Here is an 8,749-nt window from a genome sequence, read left to right on the forward strand (position 1 = left end):
AACAAAAGTCGTAGATCTCTTTGAAAGGTGAACGTGCATAAAAAGATCGCCCAAATTGGACCTCGTATGAAGAAGTTACAAATTTTCAAAGTTTCGTAACGGTAGTAGAGGGCTAAAAACTCGAATTGAAGATCGAGTGTTAATTAGCTAACACAACCTAAATGAGAGTTGAAGATCTCCACAATGGTAATAAAACAATAAAAAGACAAACGAAAACCGACGTCGAATAAAGAACCTATGAATTTTTAACGAACTTTAGGAGACCCGGCCTATTAAAAATATATCATTAAAAATAAAGTCAAAACTAGCCGACGGAGTCTAAATAAAAGTTGTAGAGCATAATCTCACCTACGCGTGGATATAAAGAACGCGGAAAACGGAGCTCGTACGCGAAAGTTACAGAATTTAGAAGTCGGAAGCAGGGATTACGCCCCGCGTAATCTGGGAGTACGCCCGGCGTACTAGACCCAGAGTCGGGTCCCATCGGCCCGCCCAAGCTACGCTTAGCTAGACTCGAGTCGTAAGCCATGATGCATTTTTACGCCCAGCGTAACGACGTACGCGCTGCGTACGTGAGTACGCCCCGCGTACTCCAAAATTACGCCCCGCGTACGAGGCAATTCCATCTTATAAATAGAAAGGTTCAGCTGCGAATTTAAGCACACATTCTCAAACCTCTAGATACTCTCACCCCTTTCCAAGCACCAGAGACCATTCCCTCACCTCGGTTTCCGCACTCGAGCCCCCGACGAAAGATTTACGCTGCAGAGATCCCCGAAGAGCCGACGACGCAACCATCCGCGGTCGAAGTTCTGCTCAACCCTAGCCCCTCTCTTCAAACTTAACGAGTGAGTTCATACCCCTATAATCTACATTTTTATCAATATTGTTTTAATATACACTTTTGAGGGGGGGAATACAAGTAAACACATGATTATTATCATGTGTAACTCAAAGTTTCACTAAATACTCATTTTTATCAAGTAAATCATATGTGATTCATAACCGTTATATGAAATCTTTCGTACAGAAAACATAACACAATATCATCTGATATATAATGAAATTAAATATGTTGTTATACGTATACGAATCAAACAGTTTATTTATACTATGAGTACAGGTGTTCATTTATGTCACCACAAAAAGTTACACATTTCATAACAAGTGAGCATTACACTAGGGTTACTATCCGAACGAAACGAACTTTTGGAAAAACTATAATAGTTTACGACAAACATTTTTACATGTTAAAAACTTTTTATCAAACTATCTTACATACTTTATGTTTCCTTTAAAACACCATCAAAATCGTATTTCAAACAAAGGTCTTCCGATACTAAAAATTTGTTCTTGTCAAAACAAACTATTTCAATCTGTTTTATAAACATAATTATAATATTTTTCTTATAGGGTTTTGATACAAAAATAACTTTATGTTAAAGGGCTATTATATCACCAAGTTGTTATTACCAAATGGGAACATACTTTTGAGAAACTATAATGAGTGTAGGGTTCAAGTGATTCATACATTTTACATATACATCTCGACAAATGAAATGCTTTCAAAAGGGGTAAAGTCTTTATTATCGTAAATCTGCTTATACCAAGTAATGTGAGACAATTGAACTTCAACATACTCGTATGTATGAAATTCAAGTCCTGTATTATATATCTTAATCTCTTGGAGAGAGAGCGTGATACTTGTGTATAGATCTATACGGGATTGACAATCCCACACCTAAGCTGTTAGCTACAGCTAGGCCGGCAGGCCTGGGGTGACAAATGTCATAACAGTTCCAACGCCTGAAGAACGTTGTTACAGGCCATCAGGGTCATTAGCATGGTTATAAAACTCACAGAAAAGTATAAAAACAAGATTGATTTACGGAGTTTTCATATACCTTAGCAATTATAACTGTACACAAATCTACTATTTTAGACATGAAAAACATTACGGTAGTTTCATTTTGGGACTTTTAATGTACTATCTACATATGAACACATATTGGATTTTTGAAACAAACATTTAAAACAGTCGAGCCTTGGTAGAAGGCTACACTTTATACTAGTAGAAAATATGGGATTTTCTAGAAGTTTCAAACGTTTACAATTACTTACAAACATATTCGTTGGTACAAACTTTCTTTCAAACAATTACATGTCTTTCTTTACAGCTTTACAAATCAAGTCACATAAATACTTATGAACTCACCAGCATTATTGCTGATACTCGCTTTCAAAATAACTTGTATTCCCAGGATACGAATAGACAGGTACGACTACCAGGTTTTGTGAAGACGGAGCGATCAAGACTCGTCTTTTATTTCTGAATATTCATTTTGTAGAACTATACTATGAAAGAACTCAAATGTAATTACAATTATACTATTAATGCAATGGATGATGTTGTTGCTTGTTTACTACTTAGCATTGTTATGATACATTACATGACGTCCTCCGCCCCAGAACGTTTCCGCCGTTCTCGGTTTTGGGGTGTGACATATGCCCAACAAGGAACAACTAACCAACAATAACGACCCGACTTAACCCATGCGAGCACCATGATCCTCCTACAGTCTAACAACCATTCATACGATGGTCTAACTCATCCTAGTAAATGCTACAACCATAATCCTAGGCTTACAACACTTCCACAATAGCCATGGGCCCAGGCCATGGTCTTGCCAACCATCCATAATATCGAACCATAATCATCATGAACTGAAACCCCATCCCACTTAACCCTAATCATGTGTTCGGGTTATGCTTCGAACCCAAAAGCCTCCATCAGAAAAGAACATGCATATAGGCTCTAACACAACCCTCAACCTAAACCCAGTCAGGTACCCATAATATATTACTACAGATGCTTCACGTCTTCGGGCAAGATAGCATAAACCTTCCACATTTTCCTCTTTGATTACCACCAGTCAATGAGCATTTTTCCTTGCATAAATCTTGACTTATACCACAATCAGAATAGGCTATCCACTTAACCCATGATAGGAGTCCACAATGTTTCACACTCTCAAATATTCCTATCAGTCCAAACGGTTCTCCCCCACTTGGATTCAACTGCAATCTGCCAACCTTCTAACTTCCCCTCTCCACTATAATCCTAAGCATATGAGAACTAAGATTCCAAGACCAAACAGTCTAAAGTACCTACACTTCATACCAGATCAAACACTTTGCTATTCCTGACTAAAGATTGATGCCTCTAAAGCACCTCCTCCCTGATACAATTCCAAGTGCTTGAACAATCTCAATCGACAACAAGGAACAAATGAACCATTATCGGAACAAGTAGATAACCAATCGAACAACTCGCTTACCGAAAGATTGATGCACCCAAAACATTGTTAATTGATACAACTCAAACACTCTTGAATATTTCAACAAATAAACAAATTTATATGCAAATACATCACCCACCCCAGAAGTAGATAGCTCCCAATAACTCATACCCTACTAATGATAACTATCGATCTAATGAGCTAACCAACCCTACAACCAACTTCCATCCTGAGCAACACAAGAACCTTTGAACTCTATCTCCATTGTCTCTGTAGGAAAGACCGACTACAACAAGATCTTCACCTAGAAGCTCTCGATGCGAGAACCACACATACATTCTTCAGGTGTGAAATTGACGACAACTCATCATGCATATGCGTTCTTACCGATCCATGATACCGCTCGACGTAGGACACCTATTGTGATGAAGGCGTCAAAACCCATCCGAATGCAGATCCTCCATGTGGACACCCAAATTGCTTTCATTTATACTCACAAAATCGCTGCCCATCACCTCCCAAACTGACGCCTATAATCGGCTCAATCAACTACTCTTCAAGCATGACTCTAGGTATATAAAATATGACATATGAAGATTCATTGAAATATAATAACTAAACCATCAAAAAGAAATTGTAATTCCTAGGTGGAGACTTAGGGAAACTGAACGTAGCATCTCGCAACTGCATCTGATAGAACTCTGGTCTCCTCAACCTGAAATTGAAATGCTTGACTCCTCACCGTAGTAGTCTCCACCTTGCCCTCACGGTCAACTGAGATTAGCAGTTTAGCTGGAGCAGGTGCCCTCACTGCTCCACTTGTCAAACCCGAACACTCGGCCTTCTTGTGGCCCACCTAGTTGTAATGAAAACATATCAGATTTGAACATTGAGGATAATCCCTACTAAAATGACCATCCTAGCCGCAACTGAAGCAACCTCTCCTTTTCTCAAGCATTTCCCATCGTGATTCCTTCGATACTTGGCATAACAACCTCAACCCCGATTTCCTCCCAATCGCAAATCCTAAGTCTTAGGACTCTTTTCCTGGCCCACTACAGTTTGGATTTGCTCCGGCCCGTGCTTCATACGAAGTTCTAGCTCAATCTCCCACTCCCGGGGTCTAGCAATCATATACTCCAAATTCTTATAGCTCTATAGGCTCATAAACTCATGATTATCATCTGACATCATATCACGGTACCTTGTCTTTCTCATTTCTTCATCTGTTGCATATTGTGGAACTAGAAAAGCTCTCTCCCTAAAGTTGGTTATGATCTTCGCCATAGACTCAATCGTCTGGTGCAGGTCCTGAAACTCTCTCGCCAATTGTTGTACCTCAATGGCCGATGCAACTCCACCCCGAACCTCGCCAAGAAATCCTCCCAAGTCATGGCCGCTACGATCGTCGACCCTAACTATCCTGCTGCAATCTTGGCCCAAAAAGCCTCGATATGCTAGTCCAAAAGCTTCATGATCCCCTCCTTGATGGTACCAAACATCACATGTGTCACACTTAAAATACCACAAGTAATCTTAAATGAAACGAACTCGTGAATCCTCTCATCAATCGGATCAGCGTTAGAGGCTACACTTGAACCAGAACCAGAATCTCCTCCACGAGTGCTCAAAATATACCTAACGAGTACTCATTCAATAGGATTCCTATAATGATCGTGACTTTCCTTGATTCAAGTATAGATCATGTCCTTTTAATAATACGGGCCCAATACTACCTTCCACACCAATTCATACTTTACTCAAGAATTATCCCGAATCCTCTAAGTCCCTTTCTCAAACTGGTACTCCAAGACCAGCTAAACAACGCATCTAAACCCACTAAAACACTTTTTAGGCTCTCTTAGGTTCCTCACCCCACCCTATCATTAGCTACTGAAGAGCCTCTATTAATGCCAACTAACTACTTCATGAATAAATTTACATGCAACAAAGCTTAGATAATGCTTTGACTAAAGGACTCAAGCCTACAACGGTTAGAATCAAACGAGAGTTGCGCAATAGGGACAAGTCAATCACTCTAACATTATTTAACCTTTAATGCATGTAACTTAACATATTCATGAAATATTTAACTCACATCAATATGGGTCCCACAAAGCACAAAGCAAGTAGCATTCGTACATTGAGAAGTCTAAACCAGTACATCAGCTAATCAAGCAATTATATTTAATCATCAGATAGCCATTCTAGTGTACAGTTCTAAAAGCTCAACCAACATACATCTCTCCTAGAATTCTATCATGCAATACTGAGCAAATACTTATCCCTAATCTAGGATGAAATTCTCAACAAATACAACATAATATCATGTATGGGTATTCTGGGAATCTCTTACTTGAACTCGGCTTATTGCACGCACTGCACCCCTTTTTTATAAACAATCCTTTAGAATATTCATTTTCATTCAAAAAGATTATGAATTCCTCAGTTCGAGTTCAGACACACCCAAAAGTGTCCCCAATCCCTTAAACCAAGGCTCTAATACCAACTTGTAACGTCCCAAAAATACTAAGTAAAAATTTCATTTTCAATAAGTTAAAACCATTCATTCATTGTTCCAAAAGACGATCAGAGTCAAAGTATTCTCAAAATATCAGAGTAATTTGTAAACATTTAGTGCAGATTAAATCTCCAGGGGATGCAGTGAGATCAAGTCGCTCCCTTCCTTTTGAAAACATAAGTACTTGAAACCATAAATTAAAACCTTAAGCACAAAGAATCTTAGTGAGTTACACAAAATACCACATACCATACATGCATCCGACCCCACCCGGTATCCATCGATCCCTGCTTGGTAACAAGCATGTAACATGTAATGGGTCCTGCCTAACACATATATAATGGGCCTTACCCAAACATACATAAAAATACATATGAGAGTCACAAAGACAACTAGCATATTATAAATATAATCCAACGGGCTGGTATTAGGGTCTGCGACTTGAAAATACTGGGATGAGACTCACCTCAATCCAAAGATAACCAAATCTTACCCTCGTTGCTTCTACAAAAGCTCCTCACACTAAACATATCTAAAAAAACCCCAATTAACAATTAAGGTGATAACCCATAATCAAAGTTCCATTTCATAATCTTTCTCTATCTCTCTGGGTAAAAGACCATTTTACCTTTCCAAGGATAGACCCCTCCCCCCAACTTGACCTAATGCTCCAAAATTACCAATAACACCTTCTGATCACAGACATGTATACTCTAGATCTACAGCATGCGTAGAGCCTTTCCAAAGGAAACAAGGCTAGGTTACGCTACGCGCTATGTAATCCAAGGTTACGCCATGCATAACCAAGCAGTTGCCAAAATCTATTTCAGTCCTTAATACATTTTGACATTTCACTCAAAGCTCAAGTTAGGTCCCTATAGCTCCATAATGGATAAAGTTTCCAACTTTATCCATTAAGATGGTCCAAACAACCAAGATCTACTCTTTAAGTCTCAAAGGGACTAAAAATGCATATTTCTTAACTTAATCCATTAAGTTTAAATCTCTAACCTTCAGTTATAAATCAATATGATGTTTACAATTTGTCTATAATAGGGTCGCAAACTTTCAAGATCTAAACTTTATGCACTAAGATGAATAAAAGTGGAAAATATGACAAATAACTAGATCTATGAAACCAATGAGCAAGGTAGAAACTTTTAACTCACAATGGTCCTGGAATGATGTAATATTGTTGGATCTATACTCGAGCTCTTGTTCTATACACTTCTCTACAACCTTTCCCTTCAAGAATCAACCTTCTAATGGAGAAATAAGATCATAAATGATGCTAAGGCTAAAAAACAAGTAAAAGGGGGCTAAGGTTTATCAAGGAATGATCTTAGGTGATGGAGGTTGGTAATGAGAGGGTTTCCCATAAGTTAGAGCCCATAAATAGGGCTCAAAGCCAAATATTTAGGGTTTTTGATCTGCCCAGGTTACACCCTGCATAATTCAACAAACCCTCGTTACGCCTTGTGTAACTTTAAATTATGCCATGCGTAATCAAAAATCCTCATCTCCCCTTCAACTTTAAACAACCATAATTTCTTCATTTCAACTCTGTTTTCAACGTTATTTATATGCACGGAAAGGTAATGAAGAGCCCTATAATCCTATCTAATTACTTATGACTTAAAAAAAATACCAAAATACAATCCTAATTTTATAAAAGAATTCTGAAACATCACTTTTCCCTTTTTAACCCTTTGACTCCAAAACACAAACCAAGGGCTTGGATTACACAACCAATATTATCCACATCAAATAAGATCTAAAATCTATTCCCTTACATCCAAAGACCTTTACTCGATCCATTTCTTGTCCACAATCTCAAAATAAGAAACTTTTTCGAAACATTATGCTATATAATTAGTACGAAAAAAGCCATCACGGGATGCAGTGCAATCAAGTTGGGTCCTTCCTTTTGGAACTAGAAGTAGCTGCAAATATTTAAACCAAAAAACGGTAAGCATTAAGCTTAGTTAGTTCCCCAAAATACCACATACGATACATATGATAGTGAAAGCTGTGAGCCATATCATAGACTTACAGTCTGTCCCTATCATGGGCCAGATCATGGTCTTCCCTTGCAATGTAGAGGGTCAGACCCTAGTCTCACAAACCGGAGCCAAGGCCATATCTTGGTTTTCCATGCAAGTATCACGAAGACATGTAGCATCCTACATACAAATGTCGGGAGCCAGATCCTGCTCGTACATGCAATTGACAGGGTACAGATCCTGGTCTTTCATACAGTTGCCACGGGACAGACCCTAGTCTTTCATACACATGCCAAGGGCCACACCATGGTCTTCCATGCAAGCATCACAAAGGAAACTAGCATCCTACATAGTATAGTAAGAGGACTCACCTCACAAGTGTAGAAAACAACTAACATCCCTCACATCCAATGAACAGGTGCTATGCATCTCCTAATAAACCACACAAGGTAAACTCTTAGGTTGCCCTCTAAAAGTAGCCAATTGACCAAAAGTAAACCAATTCATAAGTCAATGGTCAAAGTCAAAGTAAAAAATCCTCATTAGCTGACCTCCACGTCGTGGCCAACGCATAGCCACATCATGGCTAACAACTCAGTCCCGATCTAACGATTCAATCACAGATAACTTGATCCCCATGTCGTGGCATACATGTATCAATGTTGTGGCTAACTCCAAACAAAATAGTAGACGATTCCATCATTTCCATGTCATGGCACCCTTTATACCACATAGTGACCATTGGCTGTGAACAACTTAATAGATTGATTCCTTAACCATCAATTCTTCAACTCCAACCTTCTAGAAAGCTTTTACGGACTCTAAAGGCTCATAAAATCCAAACTTTATGGACATGCATGTTCAATGAATATCTCTCTCTCTCTCTCATATTGGTAAAAAAAATGGTGTCAAAATCCCCATGAATG

Source organism: Lactuca saligna, chromosome 4, assembly GCF_052625555.1.
Source record: "Lactuca saligna cultivar CGN05327 chromosome 4, ASM5262555v1, whole genome shotgun sequence".
Taxonomy (NCBI): Eukaryota; Viridiplantae; Streptophyta; class Magnoliopsida; order Asterales; family Asteraceae; genus Lactuca; species Lactuca saligna.